The sequence below is a fragment of the Leptopilina boulardi genome, unplaced genomic scaffold (assembly GCF_019393585.1).
Source record: "Leptopilina boulardi isolate dan_hultmark-lab unplaced genomic scaffold, ZJU_Lbou_2.1 LbouV2_354, whole genome shotgun sequence".
Classification (NCBI taxonomy): Eukaryota; Metazoa; Arthropoda; class Insecta; order Hymenoptera; family Figitidae; genus Leptopilina; species Leptopilina boulardi.
Window position 1 is genome coordinate 1233891 of NW_026137923.1, and position 27316 is coordinate 1261206.

The 27316-nt window shown below is 29.7% G+C and overlaps 1 protein-coding gene across 2 annotated transcripts in view; it reads right to left on the minus strand.

The window, feature by feature from the left end:
• Positions 1–1637: 1637 nt before the first annotated feature.
• The window catches only part of LOC127286403 (transcription factor Sox-2-like), a 192536-nt gene continuing 166857 nt past the window's right edge, over positions 1638–27316 (minus strand). For both annotated transcript variants that reach the window (XM_051312818.1, XM_051312817.1), the window contains exon 4: positions 1638–2787. The gene's annotated coding sequence lies outside the window, so the exon portion shown is untranslated. The remainder of the gene's footprint in view (positions 2788–27316) is intronic.

Genomic DNA, 27316 nt, shown 5'->3' on the forward strand with positions numbered 1-27316 from the left:
CTAATCAGTATTCGAATTCTATTTCAAAAGCAGTCCGGTTTACGGCGATACCGATTCAATACACGCTTATATTTTATCCTATTTGCATAAATGTATATAATTCCTTCTCATAAAATGTTTCGCTCTTTATTTATTTATTCTTTTATTTTTATTCTGTCGAAAAATAATGAAAAAATTATAACCGATTATTTGAATCAAATAAATTTTTTTTCAGTGTAAATACACTTGATTTATTTTTTGTAAATTTGTCAAGGAAACATAATATATACATGTTTTATTATTTATTTTTTGGACTTTCTTTACTTTGAATATTTTCATTTTGAATTTTTTGTACTTTGGACTTTTTTTCTTCGATATTTCGTTCTTGATATTTTGGATTGAACTTTTTGGCCTATATAATCACTGACAATAAACCTTCTCAAAACAATGAATAATTCTTAAATTATTTTCAATTCACCATTTAATTCAAATTAAAGACAGGGGAAATAGTAAAAATTCTCAAGTTGATAGAATTCCTTCACTAAATTCTGAGGTTTGACCAGAAGGACATATCAGGCTGGCAGGAATTTCAAACAGAATTGAGGCTCTTCAGAGTTCAGATAGTAGAAATGTTCCAAATAATTTCGAAGTTGCTGCAGGATTTCAGGAAATGAATTAAATTTTACAAATAATTAATTATAAGAAATATAACAAAACAAATTACTTATTCTTGAAAAATTTGTGTAACTTGCAACATTTTTTGCAACGTCACATTATTAATATAATTTTAAATCAAATATTTATAAATGTATAGCATATTTTTATTTTATTTTTTAAAATGTCAAATTATTTATTAGGCATATTTTAAAATTAGAATTTTTTTTTTATACTTTAGGTGAAACAAGTAAACATTTCTAAATATACTAAATTTTACAATAAACCTTTGTATAATTCTTCATAATTGATCTAACATATATTATTAAAAATTATAATTTTTTTTATCCAATTATGATCAATTTTTGAGCTTTTGTTTCTTTATTAAGTAGTAGTAGTGTTTTTGTTTTCTTACAGATTTCGTGAAAATTCTTTATTTCTTTTTCTGTAAAATAAACAGGAAATAGATTCTATTTAATTTTCGAAATGTGTATATATATATATATATATATATATATATATATATATATATATATATATATATATATATATACATGTATTCTTTATTTACTCTTTAACTGAAACTTGAGGTTTGATCTTCAGTGGAAGAAGCGTAGGTGTTTATAAATGACTTTCACGTTGCTTTAGGGTGTGTTCATGCATTTTAAATGTGTCCAGTTTTTATACATATTTAGATAGGAAATTTCTGATATAAGATATACTTCAATTCAATTATCAGAACTGAAAAAAAATTTTTAAAAACAATATAGTTTCATTTTTTTTTATTGATGCAAAAATTATAATAATAATAATAATAAACAAAAAATATATTGAAATATTTGAAAAAATTCATGATTTAAAAGGTTTTGATGGAATTTTTTCTTCATTCCATAGTTTAAAAATCTTTTTTTATATAATTTTATATTTATTTATTACTTCCTTATATTATTCATTCAAATAAATTACAAATATTTATAATCGATGAAAAGAAATACAACAAAAAATTTTTTTTTTTATAAAAACAAAGTTTATTTTTGTATATGTGACAATATTTATTTAAAGAAGAAAAATGATCTCTGCACCTCGCATACAATGCAACAATTTTTAGTGTCACCATTTGCAGATGTTTTATGTATTATCGAATGCCACGTGTCACAAGCGGACGTGTATGAAAATAAAATTGTAAAATTGACGGTCAACTAAAGTAAATTGGAATGAAACCTACTAAAAAAGATGAAAATTATAAATATTCACATGTACAAGGCAAATGGCTATAATTCATAAGTAGGTATATATATATATATTTGTTTGTCGCTGCCTGCAAATATAGAAACTGCACTTTTGAAATATTACATACAAAGTCCGTATTTGATTTATCATTCGTTTAAGATAAAACCTGTTTATGTTTATAAAGTAAAGTATACAACCAAGCATCTTTCGCTATAACGTGTAACGCAGTAAGTTTCGCTGATTTACAGAGTAACGTTATCAAATTGACCGTCTCGGCCTTTGGGACCATTCACTTATTCTTTTCTCATCATACTTATTGTATTGCTTTTAAACATATATACATACGTATTTATACGTAATTACGTATCAAAATGTATCGCTATACAAGGAATTTTCAAAATTTCATACTAAACTAATCATTTACAAATTACTGATTAATATGACTAATTTATCTCCTATTTTTTTCGAAAATAATATTATTTTTACTAATTAAAATAGAAATTAACGCTTTTTTTCTATATAATAAATGAATAATAAAAACAGAAAATTGAGTCCTAGATAATTTATAATTTTCTGATTTTTTGTTTATTTTACACATATCTTCTAAAGGATTATTTAATTTTACCTTAATTTATAGCGTAGTATTTACAATATTTGTCCACTTTTATTTTTAGTAATTCTTGCGATATGTATATATAGAAATAAATAATTATCGGCTAATTATTATAGTAAATAATAAAAAAAATTAATCAATTACTTAAAAATAATTAACAATTATTGACGAATTAACAATTTATTGGTTTGTTTTTGGGAGGGGGATTCATGATTGTTAACAGATTTTACTCCGTGATTGAGTCTTCATTTTCATTTGGATAGGGGTAAGATCGAGGATTGAATCTGTAGACACTTTCTGGATGTTGGTACCTGAAACATAAAAATGGAACAAAAATTTTATTACTGTTTCTAAAGATATTGCTTTTTATTACTTATTTTTATATTATTTCTTCATTACTTTTTTTTATTATTTATTAAAAATCGCATTTATTTTTTTAATTTGGATAAAAATAAGTCTACAGTCGATGATCATTTAAGGTTACTGCAAATATTAAAAATATCTTGTATATTTGACATATTGGATCCATATCATTTTAAATTTTGAACATTTGACTTCAGATTATGATTTGATAGAATCTTAGTCTGTAGAATATTAAATTGATAAAATATTAATTTTTGCAGAATAATTTTTCTCTATAAATAAAATTTCTTCAACATTGATAATAATCGATTTAATGAAAATTCTAAAAATTAATATTTTAAAAATGTAATATTCTGTAAAAGTAATATTCTACAGAATAAGATTCTATCAAGTCATAATTAAAAAAAAAAAAAAATTTGTTTTAGAGTTTATTTATGCGTTCGGGCTCTTATTTATGAGTGTAATAAAAAAAACACTTTAGATAATTTAGATACACTGAAAAAAAAATTTATTTGATTCAAATACTAGTGTATTTGGTTATTATCAAATAAATATTTACTTGAATCAAATATTTCAGTATTTGAAGCAAATACCATTTATTTGATTCAAATATGAAATATTTGATTCAAGTAAATATTTATTTGATAATAACCAAATACACCGGTATTTGAATCAAATAAATTTTTTTTTCAGTGTAATAATAAAACAAAATCTCTTTACCGAGTACATATCTGACCTAGAACAACAAAAACAAAAATCTTTTTCATAATTCTCAAGTTTATTCTTCATTTTCAAGATTGTCTCATTCTCTCCAAACAAGACTAATGATGGAACAAGGCCCAAGTCTCGTTGAGAAAAGTGTCGATAGTTATCTGGTGTGGATGACAAAGGGGTTAAAACGGCATTTGTTGCCGTGATAATCGAAAAGAATAACACACACAAACACGTGAATCGTTGTTGTACGGTATATATATACATATATATGGATGCAAAGCGCGGCGCGAGAAGCATCGCTGTAGGTAGGTGCGAGTCCGCACAGCTAAAACCACCAAGTGGAAAGTAACTGGGTGGACGTTTAACATATGAGCGGCTACCAGTGTTATTAATGCGGCAAGAGCTTCGTACTCGGTTTCTTCGGTTATGTGCCCACGTAGGGAGAGAGAGAGAGAACGAACTATCATCCGTTCGGGGCCACCCGCGGGTCCTTTGGGCCCCCACAGGGGGGAGAATCTGCCCCCGGGTCTCGAAGCACAGTGGTATAAAAGAGGGGGGGGGGGACCTTGCAGTAACACGACACTTGGAAACTCCACGAGAGACAACGTTGACTTGAAGCTAGAATTGCATATAATAGCCTATAACTCGCAAGTCAAGGAGTTATGTCTTCCTGTCCGCTGACGGCTAATTAATATAGGTGTTTAGGGTGGAATGACACACATATAAGCGAGCCAACAACCCCACCCCAAATAAATTGATGCGAGATTTTGTGGATGTTTTCTTATATATTTAAGCCTTTAATAGTTAATTATGTGGCAAGGGCGCAAAAGTAGGGCAATCGAGACACGTGTGAGTTTGACGCACGAGCAATAAGGGGAAATTACCCACTTCCCCCATCTTAAAAAAGAAAATTCCCCCCTTCCCCACCTCAAAAAGGGTAAATTTCCCACCTAAGCTCAACATTGGGAAATCCCTCAGGTCCAAGTTCAACATTGGGAAATCCCCCCAGTCCAAGATTCGGGAACCACCATGCCAAGGTTAGCATTCCAAAACTCCCCACTCCAAGCCCAACATTCCAACCCCCCTATTCCGAGCTCAACAATCCAAAAATCCCCACATTCCTAGATCATCATTCCAAACCCCACTTTCTGGATTCCACATTTCTTATTCCAGATTTCACATTTCAGGATTCAACAATCAGTATTTCAAGCCCCTCAGTTGAAACCCCACATTTCAAGTTCAACATTCCAAAACCCCTCACATTTTAAGTTCAACATTCCAAACCCTAAATTCGAAGCCCTACATTACAAACCTCACTTTCTGGATTCCACAATCCGTATTCTAGATCCCAAATCAGTATACGGAAAGTGCCCGAGGCGAAATTTGAATCCTCTTTAGCTTCCCTTAGAACCTAAATAGGCCCTCTTTACGATCTTGTAGACTCCCGTAGGCCCTCCTTTGAATCCAAACGTGGAAGAAAGGTAAATTTGCGACTGGTTGAGGAAGCTAAAGAGGGTCTAGTTCGATTAAAAAAGTACAAAAAAATGCAAAAAAAAACTCTTTTAATTATTTTGATTAAAGCAAAATGAATTTTTTCTTCACACAATATTTCTTTAATTACCCTTTAAAAACTGGAATTAACATATTTTGAAGCGTTTTAAAAAAATTAATAGAATTAGAGCAATTTCAAAATTTTCAATATTTTAATCAATTTTTAGACCCTACTTTAAATCCAAACGTGGAAGAAAGCGAAATTTGCGACTAGTTGAGGAAGCTAAAGAGGGTCTGTTTAACTCTACTTTACTCCTTGTAAATTAGGGCTTAAATTTCGCCTCGGGTAGACATCTAGAAATCAAATTGGTCTGTACCAACTACTCTCTAAATTTGAATCAGCGATAAGTATACCACTGGTACCAATCAGCGGATATACGCTGAAAAATCAGTGAAATTACACTAATTCATCAGTGCATATAAGCTAATTGGAATCAGTGGTATACTTATAGCTGAGAATCAGCGAGATTCCGCTGATTCAAATTTAGAGAGTAGGTTCTTCCAGTAGTTTCTGGCCTTCCATCTTGTTTCCTCAATAATTGCAGCCTGATCCGATAACTTTCAATTTTAAAGTTGGATTACTTCAGAAATTTTGCCTCATATATTTTATGAATTTTGTTAACATTAAATAAAAAAAATCGTTTGAAAAATTATAATTTAGATGAAAATATTTTTGAGCAGAAGAATAAAGTGATCTTGATTTAAAAAAATAAAGAATGAATAAAGATATCCTGACTAAGAAGAGATCAAGTTGTTGTGATAAGCCATATACCGGAAAGTGCAGTAATGAATTCCTTCTGACCAGATGAGTTGGTTTCATTCTCACATCGGTAGGTATATCTCCTAGAAATTTATGTATATTTAAGTTTACATATTTATAACTATATTATCGCATAATCGATATAATACTTCGCCCCAACGCAAACGATAATCAAATATATATATACATATATATATATAAATAATTTCGAATATACCTCTAATAGGCACTGAAAAATTTATTTTTGCAACGACAGTTTTATATTTATAAAAATAGTAATAAGAATACAATATTGCTGAAGAATTTTGAGTAATTGATAGAATTTCCTTAAAACTCATTACTTAGGGGTTTTCGGAGTTGCTAATTACTAATCTGGTATTAAATTCCTTACGAATAGCAGCGTAAACTCCCCATCAGTATCAATCTAATCATTTTAAAAAAAAATATCCGCCATATTGGATCAACCATTTTGAATTTTGAAAATCTAATACCAAATTCATAACAAGCGACCACGAAAACCCGTAAATAACGAGTTTTAACCAAATCTGACAAACTTTTTAAAAAGTCAGTCATATTGTATCCGACATTTTCAATTTCAGAAATTTGACATTATATTCGTAATCAGCAATCCCGCAAGACCCTGAGTAACGAATTCCGAACAAAAAAGTTTTGAACGATCATATGAACAAAATTTTTTTTGCAACTTCTTTAAGTACGAATTTTATTACAAAATATTGTTTAAAATATCTAAAAAGATGTTATTAATTTAATAATTGTTTAATTTACTGTTTTATTTTACATGGTCATCATAATTTTTAATAATTTATAGATTGAAAAAAATATTTCGTTGATATAAACGTTCAAAACTTTCGGCTCATTAAAATTCAATATGTATAAATATTTGCAATTGTATTATACTTCAAAAAGAGGTTATGTTAACTAGTAGATGTGGTACAATTTTATTGATTTGTCGATTTTACGAAGCTTTTTAATAATGAAAAAAACATTAAATTTGAAAGATCAAAAAAAGCGTTACGTTAACAAGTTTAAAAAATAACCTCACATTTTTTGTACAGTATTTTACATATGACTCTTGTTTGTTTTGACAAGCAGTATTACATTTTTTTTATAATAATACTTTTACCATTATGAAATTCTGACTTGATAAATAAATATCAAAAATGTAAAGAAAACTACAATTTTCTATATTATGTTCGGAATCCTTTGATTTAATTTTAAAGAAAAAATTATCTTCCGGGCCACATCAGTGCCCTATCAGGCCCATATTTAGGGACTTCCATATGTGGATCTGATCAGGTGGTGTGTTTCATCCTGATCTGGTCTTGATCAATGTTTCCACATCAGGCCCTGACTAATCCCTAACAGGCCCTGATCGGGACCATGACAAAATTTCTACACGGGATACGTCACGTCAAAGTTTTGACGTTGAATTGAAAATGATAGTTGATGACAACGTAATTTGGAGTGTTGCTTAACGCTGCAATGAGTAGAACAATATAACCTCGTTAATATTAACATAGGGTAATCGGTACAATGATTGGCCACCCTACAATGGTTGGCCGTCTTGATGAAATATAAATATAATAAGAAAGAACTAACATCAAATCATTTTTCAATTTATGCTTAATAAACTTCACACAATTACGCTGCGATCATTTCAGTCGGGATTATCTGGTCCTTCATTATTAATTTAAATTTAATTATTTATTTACGTGTTCTGAAAACAAAGTTTGACAGCAAAGAATACTATGGTGATCAGTAGTGTACCCTAATAAAAGATTAGAAATTTTTTAGTGTAAAAATATGTTTTTAAGAAAATTTGTTCTTATATAAACTTGCAGTGGTTACAAATACACGATAAAATAGTTTTTTATTTAAAAATATAATGTTTTTTTAATTTATTGGGAGGCCAATAATACCCTCTTTGAATTGTACGAAAATACAATGATTGGCCATGGTGGCTAAAGAGGCCAATGACTGTAGTTTTCAAAAATATTGTAAAATATTATCAAACATTTTTTACAACACTTAAATATTTGTTTTTAATAAGTCTGTTTATGTAAAAATGTTAAATAACCTTAAATTACAATTTTTGGCCACGGCCAATCATTGTACAACGATAGGGGCCAATAACTGAAAATTCAACATTTTATTTTGCCACCAGTGTCGCCTCTGTTGCTTTCAAAAAAGTACAGGTTATACCTATAATTCTAATAACTTCATGTTAATAGGAAAGGTGGCCAATCATTGTATTTAAAAACTTACAGAGGCCAATGATACAATTATTGGCAACTGCCAATCACTATGTTTTTAAGGCCAATAAATGTATTTTCTGACATTTGCATTATTTTCTTAACATATCTGTTATTTAAAATTTTCCTATTTTTTTCTAATTACTAATATTTAAAATAGAATAAATTTATGGGCGATTAGTGTTTCTCAAATATTTTTTTGACATATGGTGTGAATTCGACAGTAAGTCAAACATAAAAATTTTCTTAGGGGGGCCAATCATTGTACCGATTACCCTATAAAAATTATAAAACTAATGGTTAATGTAAAATAAAAAATCAGATTCGACAAATCTAATCTTCCAACACACACACAGACATAAAATTAGTGCAGGAAAATATGGTCCTAGTGGCAGTAGACGAATATCCTGTGGTCAAGCCGGTACATTAGGCGTTCTTCTCCATCCGAAGGATTATAAATCCTTAATACAGATCGGCACGCGATGCTTGGCTCGTTAGAGTGATGCATGGCCGACCGCGATGTCCTGGGGTGTACGGTAGCCGCACTACCACCAAAACATGCATATCTTGCGCATATTGGTATACACAACGTTCCAGCACCCACACACATAAACCAAAGAACCCAGGTAATAATGAGAGATCGCAGATACGACTCGATATTAATTGTGCGCATCGAGTGTGTTGCTGCTGCTGGTTGTTGCTTCCAACTCAACTCCCTTCCTTTTCTCTCTCCCTTCAACCTCACACTCATACACATACTGCTGCCTGTCAGGGGACTCGAGGGAACAGGCTACCGACTTACCCCGATCATCCGATGCGATATGCGATATATGCGCGATATACGATACAGGAACAAACCTGGACCCAGGCACAGGTTGGTGCGAGAATAGTGTGCGTATATATATAGTTTTGCATCTTCCTGACACTGTGCGACTGATTGCAGTAGGCCATGCCTCCTCGCGAGAATTTGTCGACTCGCGATCCTAAGCTCTGATCATAAATATTCTTATCCGCCATCCAGACAAGATACTCGATTACTCGACTATATATATATATATGTCCAGGAATTGAGCAGTTTATAAAGTGTCATATTTAATTTATGAAGATATGCGTGTAAACAAGATGACTTAAGCTATACCCCCGTGCAGAAATTGAAATGTGGGTCTGATAGGATACTAGCCAGATTTCCCTATCTCTGATTTGACCCTTCTCAGAGCAACTGACTAGTGCCCTACACTATTGGAAATCGAACTCTAAGTTTTCATTTCATTGGCTTAATTTTTTTTTGTCCATCCATTCACACTTTTCGGGATTGAAACTACATATAATTGCAATCTTTTTAGTGTAAAATTAGAGTCCAATTTCTAACAATGTAGCATGGCTGTTACTATTTTCTTAGGAAAAAAAATAATTATCAGGGACCTCTCAATTCTCCTCTAATCTGTATTAAATTATAACTATTACCCTATTTTGTAAGATTTTATTTTAAATTAATGACAGTTTTTACAATTTTTTATTTCTAACTTATATTCTACACTGAGAAAAATAATTTCGTAATAATAAGAAAATAATTTAGTTGAGCTTTTTTAGTTGGCGTTACTAAAATATGGTTGTCACAACAGAATAGAAAGTGTCAATAAATCGGGAAGTTTAGTTGGCTCTACCAAAAAATATATTTGAAGCTTTCATGTTTACGAACTAAATAGTTTGGTTCCCAGTACTAAATAGCTGACATGCTGTATTGCGCACGCGCTCTTCTCGTAAATATGGCGTCGCTTCCCATTCACGGGATGTCAAGATTAACCATATGTCGTTCGCGTCGTGAAGTTTCAGTGTTGAAGTTTTTATGTTTTTCAGACATTTTTTTAAAAAAAAAGTTTGTGTAGTGAAAATAAATAAATAAAACTTGTTACAAGAACGAAAGTTTTTTTCCAGCTTTTATACATTGTGAAAATGATTTAATCTCAAATTGTTAGTAGGATTCGTAGAGTAGTGGTCAGCGTTCTCGACTAGAGTTGCGTAGTCTGAGGGTTCGAGCGCCAGCAGTGTTAGGTTTTTTCCGCGATAGAAATTAATTTAAGTAGGCATAGGTAGGTTATATAAAGAGAAAAGGGTGAAACAAAAAAATAAGTTGGTTGAGAAAACAAAAAAAAAATTTTCATTTAACTAAATTTTTTGTTTGCTTAAAAAAAATAAGTTAGTTGTGCAAAACAAAAAATTTGGTAGACCGAACAAAATGATTCAACGAAAAAATTTAGTAGCCCGAACCAAACGGATTAGTTGCACATATATCAAATAAAAAATTTGGTAGAGAGAACCAAACTTTGGTAGATGATACTAAACATTTTTCTCAGTGTATTTAAGATTATTACTTGTACAATAAATAAAATACAAGACTAATTTTAAAAAAATTTTTTACGCATGGGGGATTGAACTCAGGACCTTTGGAACGCGAGCTAAATACTCTGTCCACACAGCTACGTTGCATAACAGCATAACAGATTGTGTTATGCAAAAATAATTCTATATTATTTGGTTCAAACAAAACTTTTTTCTGTATATATTTAAGATTCGACTTCTTTGAGTTTTAATAATTTGGCAGCCATATTGAATCAATCATTTTGAATTTTTGTATTCTGACATTTGATCCGTAATCAGTGTCTTCAAAAATCGGTTAGATTTACAGATTAATAATTTTTGTTTTAGGTCAACTTTGAAAATTATTCTGGATCACCCACCTTTTGTATGTAAGTTTTAATTTTTTTTATATTTAATTTAATATGAGATATTTTAATATTAATCATAAAAACCTAAACTACTATCATTATTTGTTATATTATCTAATAATAACTTATTTGTTTATAATTTATTTAATTTACGGTAATTATGTATTTTTTAATTATGGATATTTCAACAAATTTACGGTTCCAGCACTTTCAGAATAAAGTAGTATAAAGTATATGTGACACAATCATTTTAGTTTAAAGAGAGAAAGAGAGAGGGGTATGCATTGGAATTTTATTAATGTTGAAAAAATATCAATAAGTTCTAGAGTGTATCGATTTACCGTCAATTTTATTAATAAAAAAAAAGAAAATTCACCGCCTAATAAATGCGCGTCTTATATATATATCAAAGAAATCGGTCTAAAACCGATATTTATTGATACTGGTTTCAGCCTACGTTAACATCAAGAAATGGCGCGAATGCTTATCCGCACAAGATGTTCAAAGCTGGATTTATGTATTCTAATCGTTTACAATCATATAAATTTTCAATAAAAACAAGAATGTACATTCTTTCCGATAACCACAAATTAAAATTTGTATTAAAATTATATCGATCTGATAAAATTACACGGAAGATTTCTAATTAAATTCAAATACCTAATATATAAAACAATATAATATATAAAAATATTACAGTATCTAATTTTCTAGTTTTTACTAAATTATAATAATAATAATAATGATGAAAAAAATTAGGTTAAAATTAATTGATAGACACAATTTTTTTGTTTTCACTGTATATGGAGAAAGAGCCAGAAAGTTAAAAAAAAATTTTAATATATTTTATAAAAATTGTTTTAAAAATATTGGTATAATTAATTAAAGGTATTGTAAATATAATTATTTTTAAATTATATTGCCTGTAATTGTATATTTGCAGTGAAGGGATGAAAAATTATATAGACGTGAGAAGGGTAGAAAACGATTCGTTATCACGCAATACGATACTTAATCAAGCTTTGATCGCAGAGCAAATTAATTCCAATCGAGAAAAGCTAACTGAACGCGAGTCTGGTGAGGATCAATTTTGTAGATTTGTCTTTTATATGGTAGTGATTACAGGGAGCAAAGTTGCTAAAGGAGCTTAGCAAGTGGACAATCTGAAGTTGATCTTTTATTATACAAAATGAACGATGTATATAGTACGTTGAATACATTATACATAGTAAAACCTCCATCAGTAATAAATATTTCTTTAAGAACATTAACCCTTTCAGGGGCAGTGGGACGTATACGTCCCACCTTTTTTGTTGTTGTATTTTTGGTATTTCCGGCATATTTATCTAATAATAATCATATATTTCTTATTTTTAGATTCTAAGGATATAATATAACGAATCTATAATATTGTTTATGAATAATTTATTATTGTTAACTTAATATTATTCCATCAATCTGAAAAATATGCATTTTTTTAATAATTAATTCAGCTATTTGTAAACGCGAAGTGCTACGACTTTGAAAATCTTTACTCGGGGGTTTTTGGGGTCCCTGATTACGAATCTGAGGTCAGTTTTTCAAAATTCAAAATGGCGGATCCAATATGGCGGACGACTTTTTAAAAATATAATGCAATTTGTATGAAACTCGTTACTCGGGGGTTTTCGGGGTTGCTGATTACGAATCAGATGTCAGTTTTTTAAAATTCAAAATGGCGGATCCAATATGGCGAATATATTGAATTTAAAAAAAAAATGTCCGCCATATTGGATTCGCCATTTTGAATTTTTAAAATTTGCAAAATCTGACCTCGGATTTGTATTCAGCGACCCAAAAAAAGTATAAATACGTAATGAAACAAAAATTTGTATGCTTAGAATAATGTGCCCCTGAAAGGGTTAAATTCTCCTAATCTGAATTTCTTCTTCTTCTTCTTCTTCAAAAAAATAATAATAAAACAAATTATTAAATTCTACTGTATAGTAGATAAATGATTATTTTTATTTAGTTTTAGAAATAAATTATCCCAACCAAAAATTTACTACTGGCGCAGTATTTTCTTGTGTAGAGTTCATTTTTGTTCATACTGCTCAAAAATATATATTTTCATTTTCAATTCCATTTTAGTCATAACTTTGTTCTTTATTTGTATATATATATGTATCTCATTCTGTACGACACACAGGCGAATGTCCCCCTCAACGAGGACGAAGAGCCACTTTGAAGATACGATCTCGAAACAAATTACGAGTTCTATCTCGTGTCCCTCCTGCAGTTCTTCTTCGCAGTCCTATAGCCCCTTTCTCCGCTTTCGCAGCTGGATTAAAATAATCGCGGCCCGTTAGCGGCACCGGGACCACGAGTACTCGCATTTTAAATTAATATTGAGTCAACTCTTATCGTGAACACTGAAGAAAACGAGAATTCGCGCTTATCCTCTCAATGAGAAGAAAAAGATATCTTCCTTTTTAATTTGTCCTTTGGTTTTTGTTCACTGATAGACTGAAATATATATAATTGAATACCCGGATCAAATATGTCGACCGACGCTCGGACGAACGCTCTATTACCAGTCAAGTAGCAGTGACAGCCTGTGGGCGGCTCACTGCTACCCGACTACCATTAGAGCGTGCGTCCGAGCGTCAGTCGACATATTTGATCCGGGTATTCAATTACATATATATATATATAGGGTAAATGTGACAGTTACGGCGTGTTAGAATCAGTTTCTGTGCGTCAATTACGGTGACCAAAATTATGTGTATTTTGAATATACTTTGCTTACCGTATGCCAATTGAAAATTTTTAAATGTTTCAATTTTTAATTGTTTACAATTTGTTAGGCTACTAAACAAGTTACAACGGTAACTCTTCTCTCCGTGTGCCACGGGGAAAAAAATCAGAGCTTTGTAGCACGGAATATGAATTCATACGCTTTCTGCGCGACGAATGTCTGTATTACAAGTCCAAGTCAGATGTGCTTTGGTAGCAAGAAATCGTGCTGCATTCGTAACGACGCCACGCGGAGAACGCAAGCACTATCAAGGTGCTTGCTTCTTTTCCACGAGTTCCGACATATTTCGGTAAGAAGAGCTTCTTGCAAATGTTTGAGAAAACGTATTTTAACCCTTTGCGGCACAGTGGTAACCCAGATTACCACCTATTTTTTTACAACTTTTCTTACTGTACTTTAAGTTTTTTAAGCAATATTCATTAATTTTTTTTAAAGTGAATGAGAACATATTATTGAATGAAATGAAAATAAAAGTAACAATATTTACGCAAAATTAAAAACAATTATAAATAAATAATTGTCAACAAATTCATTATCGAAAATTTAGGTAAAAAGGGAACCGATATTTTGTACTTGGAGGTTTTTGGGATCGCTGATTACGAATCTGAAGTCTGTTTTTAAAAATTTCAAAATGGCGGATCCAATATGGCGGACAATTTTTTAAAACTTGCTTGAATTCGCTTGAAACTCGTTAATCGGGGGTTTTTGGTGTCGCTAATTACGATTCTGAAGACAGTTTTAAAAAATTCAAAATGGCGAATCCAATATGGCGACCGAAAATTTTAAAAATCCACGAAATTTGCTTAAAACTTGTTACTCGGGGGTTTTCGGGTCGCTGATTACGAATCCAATGTTAGTTTTTCAAAATTCAAAATGTGGATCCAATATGTGCTCATTGTAGTACAAAAGCGAACGTCCTGGATTTGTAAAACTTGCAATGTTCCACTCTGCCTATTGCCAGTAAGAAATTGTTTCTCTCCTTATCACAACTAAAAATGCAATTTTACTTACGATCCGCCATTTCCAATTTTTAAAAAAAAACGTGATATTTGTAATCAGCAACTATAACAATCAGCCTTTTTCAAGGCTACCAAATCATTTCGAAAAACCCCGAGTAACAAGTTTCAAGCGAATTGCATTAGATTTCAAAAATCGTACGCCATATTGGATCCAACATTTTTAATTTTTGAAAACTGACTTCAGATTCGTAATCAGCGACCCCAAAAATCCCCAAGTAACTAGTTTCAAGCGAATTGCATTAAGTTTTCAAAAAGTTGTCCGCCATATTGGATCCGCCATTTTGAATTTTTAAAAACTGACTTTAGATTTGTAATCAGCGACCCCAAAAACCCTTATAGGTGTGATCATGTGTATTTTTGAATGGAATGAAAAATGTGTGCCGCAAAGGATTAAAAATTCAATTTAAAGCCATTTAATGCATATAACTTCAAAATTGTTTCTAATAAATAAACTTTACGGGGAAGAAAAGCGCCGGGCGAAAAATTCACGATCTACTTCCGTGCTACAAAAGCCCTGATTTTTTTCTCCGTGTGGTGCTGCATGAAGTTAGCATCAAATTTTTTGGCGTTAATCACCAAAACTATTGAAATAAAATAATATTAGTACTGTACATGATTGAGTTAAACTGTATTAAGATATTTTGAAAATTTGGACATTCCAATGAATTTTCATGATTTATGACTTCTTATCGAGTTTAATATAATATTTGATATAAGATTTGCAATATTGGAACATTTTATCAATAATGGGCATTTCCATGAAAACACGGACATAGAGTTGGAATTTTAAATTTAGTTGTACGTGTTAAATAAATCCACTGAGAGGCATATTTCGAAACTATATTTCAGAGACTTACGGTCATTATACAAATAATTTTTCACTTGTATCGTGTAGTGCAACTCCTAAACAACTCAAAAAAATGTTTTTTAATTATTCTTTCTATATTATTTCTAATATTTAAAAGTATTTTAAAATTTCAAAAAACAATGTCCGTGCGTCACGAAAAAAATGCATTTTTTTATTTACAGCAATTACTACTGCACTTTATAACTTGAAATCTCGGATACAAAGCTAATTTTTTATCCTGAATATTTTCCCATAGAAATTTTTGTGACTTAACACAAATTATGTCTGATATTACCGTGATGCACGGACAAAAAAAGTGTAAATTGTTAGGTTACCCATCTGTAGGTTACAAATTTCAATTGTTTTTTTTTGAAGTGAGGTTAATAAATGGAAAAATTTTCAATAACAAACTTGAGAAATGTGTACAACAAAATGACACCAAAAAAATCTTCACCTCTTTCCGCGGCCCAAAGGGCAGCTGCATATAGGCAACGCAGAAAAGAAAATGGTTTAGGTGAAGAAGATAAAGTAAAACAAAGAGATCGAATGAGATTGAAACGTATGAATTTGAAAAAAGATACAACAGCTTGCAAGAATTTTAGGTTAAAAGATGCTGAAAGAAAACGCAAAAAACATTTTATCCGTGTTGTAAATGGATCTGTTTTGGGAGTTAAAGAACACGCACGTTCTTCCACAGAGCAAGAAGTAGCTCTATTTTAATTTATTTTAATAAATTTACAATCTTATTTGTCATGTTATATGAAAAGTATCTCATTTCAAACTTCAACAATAAATATAATTTATAACTACATACTGTAAAACCTAGCAACAACTTTAAATAAATATAATTTCGTTCTATTTGTGGTATTAAAAATTATTATTTATATACAATATATTTAATCGATATAATTATTAATTATTTTTTTATAAAAGCATGTAAATATTTGTTCAAATATTAATTTATAACATATCCTTTTATACATTTTGTAACATCTGAATACAAACTCCTATAAAAAAATCGAATAATGTCCGTGCGTCACAATAGTCAAGTCCGTGCGTCACGATGATAAAATGCGTGTGGATTCCCCAAAATTTATTAAAAATTTTTTAATTTTTTTCAAACTGCTTCTACATGGATTACTTATTATATTGGTATATATTAAATATTTTTAAAATATTACAATTCGCAGAAAATTTATAAATTACACCGAGCTGTCGAAAGGTGTGTCCAGAAAACGTCCGTGCGTCACGTTTCATAATTTAACCAAAAAAAGGTGTAAAGAAGGAGAAAAAGATTTTTTAACATAGGTTTTAGAAAGATTTGCTCATTAGATTTTCAATTTTAATTGACTTTTTGTATTATCAATTCATTTGAAATTACTAGAAAGGCTAAAACAATAAAATTTGTCATACAAACGTCCGTGCGTCACACGTGGAAATGCCCTAATTGAAAACTTAATTTAAAAAAGAAGAAAAAGAAAATTTTTTGTAAAGGATTTTTATCACAGATTCAAGCAAATAATCCCTAAAAACTTTAATTTCGGGAAAATGGAAGAAGTATAATCGTAAAAAGTGCAAGACAAGAGATTGAGAAAGAGAATAAGAGAGAGAGAGAGAGAGAGAGAGAGTGAGAGAGATTGGTAGATGGAACAGGAGGAAGATTTTCATGGAATTCGAAATTGTCCAGCCTTGGACTCTTTATCCGGCTTACGCTAACACCTACAGTCCACCCGCTCATCCGCAATTTCATCATCTCCTGTCGCGCCTTCCGGAAGGATTCCAATTTTCTTTTTCTCCTTTCGTCGCTTCCCTCTCATGCAGCACTCCCGGGATGGAACTCAATCTGTGTCTCATCGCGGATTATCGGGATTTCGCGAGGGCACAGCGAAACGAAGAAGAGGATCGGCTCGCGATGTCTGAGTTCCAAACCAAATCGGTTTCTCTCAGGAGAATATAAGACTGAAAAGAAATCCTCAATGATCTTTATTCGCATTTTTTTTACTCTCGCTTACTTATACATGGCGCTGTGTGTGTGTGTGTGTGTCCCACGATCATTCCAAGGAAATATTTTATTTGCCAAGAGCAATATCGTCGTTATAATAAAAATCTCAATTAAAAAGAAAATTAAAAATCATTAAAATTGCAAAAAAAGAAGGAATTATATAATGAGTATATTCTTTTTTACTTTTAATTATTATTTCTTTTCCCTACTTCCCACTTCATTTTCCAATCAATAAAATCAAATGACCGTATATATCTTTTCCTTAAAGGAAAGTATCAAAAAATTGTTTTAACAACACCGAAAAAAAAATATTCTTGTATTCAGAGGAAAATTCCTCTTACAGAATTCTGTTGAATTTTATTCTTAAAAGAAGAGTATTACTCTTTAAATGAGAATATTTTCCTCTAATTTCAAGAGGATCGAAACAAATCTTTTTAGAATAAAAATAATACTCTTAGAATTTAGAATAATCTTCTATGTTTAAGAATATATTCCTCTAAATTCTAAGAGGATTTCTCATAGAAAGTCGCTCATGCGCAAAGATGATTGCGTCATATCATTTACGTCGCGTCATAAATCGCATATCATATATGTGAAAAAGTTTTAGTTTCTGTGTGAAAAAAGGTGAATAAACCAAAATGGATAATAGTCTTTTAAATATCTTGATTCAGTTGCAACTTACACGATACGTGCCCATTTTTAAAGGTAAAAGAAATTTTTAAAAATAATTTTTAAGAAAATTTAAATAAATTTGAGGTTATGCTATTTAAAATTTTATTTAATTACGATCTTTATTTATTTTAATTTTATTTAAAATTTATTTAAAATAAATTTTCAAATTTAATGAATTATATGTTTTGCGCATAAAAATATTATTAAAAATAGATTTAGTTGATTTATTCAAAAAAATAAAATCAATTTCAATTTATTTATACTTAAATAGATGTAAATCATGGAATAACAAATTTTATTCCTTTTAATTTTATAGATTATATCTATGACATACAAACTAGATGATTACATTTTTATTATTTCAGAGTTCTTTTTAAGATGTTATTTTCCTCTTAAAATAAGAGTATCCTCTTAAATTAAGAGGAATAATTTTACATGGAGGACAATCCTCTTAAACCTAGAGGACATCCTTTTGCAGCATATACTAGAGGAAAATATGCATTGAAATAAGAGGAATCCTCTTGAAACAAGAGGATTTTTTTTCGGTGAAGAAGTAAATATATTGATTGAAAAATGAAAAAATGGGAAGTGGAAAGTAAAAAAGTTACGGAATATATATTTTTTGATTACCTATATTTATTATTTAAATAATAAAAATAAATTATTGCAGCGTTGATTAAAATTGTATACTAGATGAATAAATGTTAAAAAAATAAATTCAAGGAATAAAAAACATTTAATTGAATGAATATATTGAGGAATGTATATATTTAATATAATATATGAAATGAAATGTTTTGACACTTTATTAGTATCTTTGTAGTGAATGTAAAAGTGACGATAAGCAACGCACTTGTGGGAATGGTGGACAAGTAATGTAATGAATGTGATAAGCTGTGACACGTGTAACTGGGGAGTAGGAATCCTTGTTGTGTAGAAGGCAAACCCCTCGACACTCGTTTCGACGGCATCAAAGAAGTAGTAGGTCATCCCATAATTGTCCTGAAACAACTCCCTTGAAATGGGGGATAGGAAGAAAAGAAATTTTTAATTTCCTGGAAGCTTTCTCTTTTGCAAATTGATCTTAATTTTGGACAAAAAAAAATTATATATTACCTTATATATTTTTTTTTTCTATAAATCAGGTGTTCACTGAAATCAGTTTTTATTAAATATTTTAGATGTCTTTTTGCAAGACAATTTTTTTTTAAATTAGATAAGTTGTCCTGATATTTGCCAATATTTTCTTTTTAGGAATAAAGCATTTTTGGAAAATTATTAAGTTTATTTTATTTTAAATTAATTTTTTTTTATTAATCAATATTTATATTAAAATTTTACATATATTTTAATCTCATTAATAGAAAATTTGTTCCATTTTCTTTACAACTTTATATTTTTAAATATATGTACACAGAAAAAAATATAAGGTAACTTTTACTACTTACAAAATAAAACCAAAACTATCTGGAGTTTTTGTGCATCTCTGTTAACTTTGGCTTTGAAAATAGAAAAAATTACTTCTGAAAATGTAAAATTTACTTCGGAAATAGTATTTTTTACTATTTATTTCCGTAGTAAAAATTGTCAGAAATTCCCGACAGTTTAGGATTTATTTTAAAAAATAATAAAAGTTACTTTATTTTTGTTTTCCGTTTTTCATCGTGCACATATTTTTGCTTTCTATTTGTGTCTGGGAAATTTTTTAATATACAGTCGAATATTTAAAATATTTTGTTTCTCAAAAATATTTTAGATTCTAGTATATCAATTTTCGATGTATGTATAGTTTACAATTATTTTTTCTAATTCACATTTTCGTTCTTTTTACATTGTTTTATGGAAAATTTTCAGAATCCTGAAATCTCGTTTTCGTATATAGAATAATTTTTGTTGCAACGCATTTATATTACTCAAATAAATGAAAATATTTATAGAATGTGAAGGACATGAAAATTAAAAAATCCTTTTTTCTAAAGAGAACGAGACAGATGTTGGTTTCAGTTCGTCGACCCTCGAAAGTCTGGTTGCAATGGAGTGGTTGGACCGGCTGGCAGGACTCGTTTTCTACAGCAGAGCATAGCAGTAGTAGCATTCGGTTGAATTACCGGGGATAACGCTGGGATTTTCATTACTCTAAGAGCCGATTGCATTTTTTACGTCTCCATATCCGCGCGGTTCAATCTCGACGGTCGATGGACGGTAGGACCATCTAATCACGCGTTCTTGGCAATCATGTCCTGCACCCCCTGAGAGCGGACACAATCCGCCAACCCCCGGCCAAAGTCTTTTATTCTTTATTCGTCGATGGCCGTTGGGGACTCACAGTGACATCCTCTATTTTTGTCCCCACTGAGAGAGAGAGAGAAAGATAGAGAATGTATTAGGGGTGGCACAACCCCCATTCTTCAATCGGACTTCCAAGAACGGCTTAGCCGCCACATAATTAAGTCGCAATTGAAAATTAATCATCGACTTCGATTCCATCCGCTATACTAAAGTCTCATCATGATAAAAAGGAAATTTCCATTGAGCTATGTTATTTTTCTTTGATCTTCCCGATCACTCGAGACTATATAACGAGAATGCTTTCTAGGCCAATTATTCTGCAGAGATTATTATTTTTTTCTTCTTATATATCTATAGGAACGAAAAAAATAAACAATCAATGATTGAGTAGGAATTTTGTTTTTCAAATTAAAATATCACTTTTTTTGTATTATTATTTCATTTCTTCATAAAGTTTTTTTTGTCTGTAAATTATTATTAAATATTAATTTCTTTGTAGGTTCAAGGACAAAATAAAACTTGAAACAGCGAAAGGTTTTACTAAAATAGCAAAAGTTTTAATTGTTTCAGTTAAATCTTTCACTATTCTAGTGAAACTTTTCGCTGTATCCAATAAAGTATTGTTCCTTTAATTTTTAATGTTTTGTGCCATTGTTATCTAAAATTACAAATATTTAGTAATATTGACTAAAAATTATTTTTACTACTGATACCTGCTAAAATTACTATAGGCATGAAAATGAACCGTTTTGTCTGACTGATATTGACTTTTACTACTGAAATATAAATGACAAATCAAAACGTCGTGACGATTAAAACTATTTTCAGCTATTAATACCAAAATTAGAAAAAAAATATCGAGTCTTACTTAAATTGTCTTTTACTACTGATATAAAACTTACAAAAATGAAAGTCTGACTGAAATTTACGTTTTACTATTGATACTAAAATTACATGAAATAAACTTGTTTGTTTTTACTACTGTTCTGTCTGATCAAAACTGATTATTACTACTTAAACTAAAAAAAATTATTGTTTTTGTAAAGAATATTAAATTCCAAGAAAGAGATAAAAAAAACAAATAAATAAAAATCTAATAGATTGTAAGGTGAAGTATAAGTGTCGTAAAACAGGATCTCGGGTATTATAGAGGTCGCGATTTTCGGTGATTTATGACGCACTTTTTACATGGGGCGGCTAAAATAATTCACCCTAATGCTCTTGCTAACTGTTCCTGATTCTGTACTCTCGCCAGTTAGTCGATTGTTTATTGCCAAAAAATTCCCTCTTGTATTCCATTCACTATAGGTACATTTTTCTCTATGGAAGATAAAAACAAAAAAATTTCGACTGTCCATTCAAACAATTCCCTGTATATGTATATATGTGTATCCACAATGTGGCACTTTATTTAGCTTTTACTAAGAAATATTTATTCTTAATTTCGATTTAACTGTAAATTATTCTATTATTGAGTTTAATTCAATTTATAAGCTTGATTTTTTTTAACTATATTGTTAAATTAAAAAATAATAATATATTTTGATTTTAACTTACAAGTGATTATGTATTTAATTTAAAACTTAGGAGTAAAGAAACAAAAATTTTGTTTATACACCTACACTCAAAAAAATAAGTAGTAGATTTGACTACTTTTTAATTACCCTGTATAGTACAATAGGTCCTCAACTCAATTTTAAAAGTTGTATTAACTACTAAAAAGTATTTAAAATAACTAAGAATGTAGTTGATATAATAAGATTTTATAGTTAGTTTTAAATTCTAACTACATTTTTAAGTTAATTGTACTACTAATTTTTAACTTCTTAAGAAATAATGAAATTAACTACACAAACATTGTTAAACTAACTAAGAAAGTAATTGCAGCAATCTTGCGGCAAGCTTCAAATGTCCCACCTGACCCAAACTTGCATGGTAAGCTTACTGAAAGATTGCAGTGTAAGGTTACTGCAAGATTGGACAATAAGATTATCGCAAGATTGCTCAGTAAACTTGCACGGAAACTTTGTTGCAAGGTTGGTGCAAGGTTGCCAAATAACCTTGCTTTGAACCTAAATTTTTTTCAATATTTCGTCTAATTTATATAATAAAATTTATATAATAAAATTATATAAATTAGACGAAACTTTTTAAAAAAAATTTTAGGTTCAAAGCAAGGTCATTTAGCAACCTTGCACCAACTTTGCTACAAAGTTACCGTGCAAGCTTACTGAGCAATGTTGCGATAATCTTATTGTGCGATCTTGCACTGCAATCTTTCGGTAAGCTTACCATGTAAGCTTGGGTCAGGTAGTCAGGACATTTGAAGCTTGCAGTAAGCTTGCGGAAATTTTGCCGTGCAAGGTTGGCAATATTGCGCAGCAAGCTTATGTGTTATCTGGGACATGATAATTTAGATAATTCTGGATACTTCAAATTATTTTAAGATAATTCACATTACTTCAAAGTACTGCAGTATATTTCACAGTACTTTAGATAATTCAGAATATTTTAAAATAATTCATATAGTATTTCAAGTTATTTTTGGCTACTTCACGATACTTCACGTTACATCAAATAATTCTAATACTTTAAGATAATACAGGTTATATCAAAATATTTCAATATTTACTGATACTTTAGATAATTTTAAATACTTCCAATAATAATTAAAATACACTGCAAAAAGTTGGTATCTTCTTGGTATCTTAAAACAAGATGTTAAGACGGAAATGGTAACTTCCATTCGCTTCCATCTTAGAATAAGATGTTAATTTTAATATTTAGATGCTTTATTCCTATTATAACATCTTAAAATAAGACACTTTAAATAACTAAAAAGTTACTACCAAAACGTCTTAAAAGTGACTACCAAAACATCTTATATTAAGACACTTCTTTTTGCAGTGTACTTCATGGTAGGTATTTTAGGATATTTCACGTTACTTTAAATAATAATTTTGGATACTCAAGTATCCTGTTTGAAATTATCTGAATTATCTTCAGATAATTTAAAGTACTTCAAGATAATTCTCAGCACTTGAAATTACAATACAATATATATGTAACTTTTTTTTACTATAAAAGATTGAAATTAAAAATAAAGCTATTAATTTATTTTTCGGTTGGAAATTGGACTAGTAAAGCATATTATGAATATATACAAACATATTTGAATTTGATGCCTGAGGCTGGCTAATGGCAAGCGAGGTGTATTAATTAGCGATGAGAAAACCGAGAGCCAGGATATAGATATATATAGCTTTGGGATTGAAATCGTTATCGAGGTTGCCACGCGCTTTGATTTACCCTCGTCGTACTTAATTGCATTTGACAGTAATTTGGCTCGCTGGTACTGATTGACGGCCAAGGTATTTCTGTTGTAACATTTGTTTTTTTTTCTTTTTTTCAATATTCGTAACATTATTATTTTTTTATTTATTATTACCATCAGTATTATTATTTAGTTTTGTTATTATTGTTTTATTACTATTATATCATTTATGATTATAAATTATTTTTTTTTTTGTTATCTATATTATATATGTCGTGTGCATTTGTCATTATTACAGCACACATTGAATATCTAACGTACTCGAAATCGCTCGAAATGAACGAATACAGAACGATCAATTAAAATATGAGCTAAATGAATGTAGTATGCACGTTTGAAAGTCATTTTTGTGACATACACAGACGATGGCTGTGCTGATTAACTTTGCTACAAAAAAGAGGGAAAACACACCGCATGTCCATGACGGGAAATGACGTTTTAATTCGAAGTACCGGAATTATTGGAGCGCTTTATTTTTCCCTTTCTTTCAATTTAAATTCTGTTTATCTGTTTTCATGTATTTATTTCTATTCAAGTTGAGGCTAAATACAAAATTTCCTGTAAATTCACGTTTACGATTAATTTTTTTTTTCATTTTACGCAGCATATAATATATATATAGTTCATGAAAAAATTGGTTATTTATAAAAAAAAGTATTTTTGTTTTAAATTTATTCATTGTGAGAATTAAAAATTTTCTGACTATATATTCAAATAAATAAATTTAGTTAAAAACATAAATATTTGAATTAATTTTACTGCAGTCGCAGTAGTAGGTTATATTTTCAAATTTACGCTATTTTATAATAGTAGAAATTTTAATTTTTCAAACAAAAATAGAGATTATTATAATAATTTGCAAATCGCAAAATTATTAGATTTTAAATATTCTTTAAAATACAATTTTATTACTGAAAAAAATTATAGTCACGCTATACTACTTTTGATCTTTATTTTTTATGTGATTCTGCGAACAAATTTTCTAATTTTTATAGTTTGTTCGTTATGGTATAGTGATAGAAATAATAGTATTAAGTATAATATATATTAGTGATTGAGTAATTATAGGAATAGACGGAATAGTGATGATATGAGCGTGTTAATTATCTATCGTTAATTATGCTAAACGTCCAGAATCGTGTTAGAGAACTGCTCACCAGTAACATTTCCTCCATATTACTGTATCATCATTCTCTAACAAGTTGCAAGTTGCTAAACTTATATCGATTAATTATAACCCTACCCAAAAATTGACAGAGTTCACTGCTGGTGCGGTACTGGTACCAGTATCACGCCACTAGTCAACTTTTGATAGGAAAAAATGTATTGTTATAAAATAAAATCTTAAAAGTATTGATTTTTTCAATTTATAACTTAACTCTTTAAAATGTCATGAAAGAATTTACTATTTCTACCTAGTTACAATTTTTTATAGTTTTTCTATTTGGAAGATAAATTTTGATTTAACTTTTCTATTAAATTTGATTTTTTTAATCATTTTTCGGATTTCAATAAATGTACCTTCATTTTAAATTCTATCGTTTTTTTTGTTTAATAAATAATAGTGATTTAGAATTGGATGATACGCTAGTGGAAGCAATTTCTACAGATCGTAGTGAAATCAGAGGAAAAAGCAGTTATCGGACAGACAATCATGTCTTTATTCCCTCACAAGACCTGGGAGACGGGGAGAAAAAAATTAAAACCCATCACTGAAACTATCAAATCAATTCTATCTCTGCTATTATATAGGGTAAGTCCGGGGGAGTTGGCCAATTCAAATATTTTATAGAATTTGCTGCTAGGTATCGCTCATTAAAGATTAGTTCGCTTTATTTTGTGGCAAAACACAATTAAAAGAAAAAACTTCACGAAAAATATTGAAGAAGTAAGTAAAAAACTGATTTGTTATTTTGACTAGTTCGGAAAAAAAGTGATGAGTTTACGTTTCTCACTGGTGTTATTTTATTTTATAGAATAATTTTGAATTTTATTTTTTTCTGTAAAGTACATGACCCAAGCTTTGTCATAAATTTATATTTATTCAAAAATTTTATTTATTTATTTAAATTTTAGTTGTGTCAATTTGTCTCCTGACATTAGGAGAGATGGCCATGTTTTTTCGAGGTGAGATGGCCATACTGTTTAAGTTATTGGCACCCTTGAGATTCGTATGTTCGCTAAAAAAAACATTAATTCTGTGGCAAATGACATATATTACAACAATACACTCCAACAAAGATTTTCAAATTTAAATATGATCAAATAAAAAAAAAACTCACTATTGTGTAATTAAATCTTAAAAACGTTTATAAACAATCATAACACAGGTCTACAAAATAAGACTTTTTTATATACATATCAGAGTGGTTTTCAATGTATTTTTGTGTGCTGAACACGATCCCGGGTTCTAAAATGGCGTATGAAGCCAGGATTTTGAATAAAGTGGGGGTAAATTTTTCAAAAACCGTGTTTCTGAGTGTTTTCAGTATTTTTTTCTCTTTAAACTGACGTGCTAGAGACTTCTATCTAGGCTTAAATTGAAGTTTAAAACGTACATTTTAAGACCCATATGCGTATAATAAAAAATTTTTTGAAATTTTGATAAAATGGGGGTAATGACCCCAAAAATCTGTTTAGTGACTTGAACCTAATTTTTTTCAAAATTTCAATTTTTTTTTATCTTGTGCATACGTATGTGTCTTAAAGTGTAAGATATGAGCTTTAATTTAAGCCTATATGAAAGTCTCTATCACGTCAGGTTAAAGAAAAAAAATACTGAAAACACTCAAAAACACGGTTTTTGGAGACTTTATCCCCAGTTTACTCAAAATCCAGACGTGATACGTAATTTTGGAACCCGGATTCATGTTCAGGACACAAAAATAAATTGGAAACCACTCTGATATCTCAAAAAAATTCCTTGTTTCCTTGTTGTGTTGGTGAGACAGACAAACAGACAGCGCTTATGAAAATTGCACTGAATTTAATCATAAATGTTCGAAATGTAGTCAGAACAAGAAAAAAATACTTTAATCCCTTTAAATTAAAAATTTTGATAAAGCGAAAAGCTAAAAATTGATTTTAAAGTATTGGCCATCTCTCCCGTACGCCTATGGCTATATCTCCCCCGTACATTCCGGGAGAGATGGCCAAACGCGTTTTTTAAAAAATGTTAATTTTAAGATTGTTTGCATTTAAAAAATTTCTCATTTTTATTATTTTTTGTAAATTAAATGTTCAATGTTTAATTAGCAATAAATGTTAATACATAATTCACTTTCTTTTTATTTTTATAGACCTTTAAAAAAAACCATGGCCAACTCCCCCGGACTTACCCTATACAATTAGAATATAATATATTCTGTTTTTTCATAAAAAAAAAAAAACAAAGTAAATTTTCTTTAAAAAATCAGTTTTTGGATTTCGTAGTATTATAAATGTTTAAAGATTCAGGTCAATAATTCCATACCAGTTGTCAATTTCCGGTAGG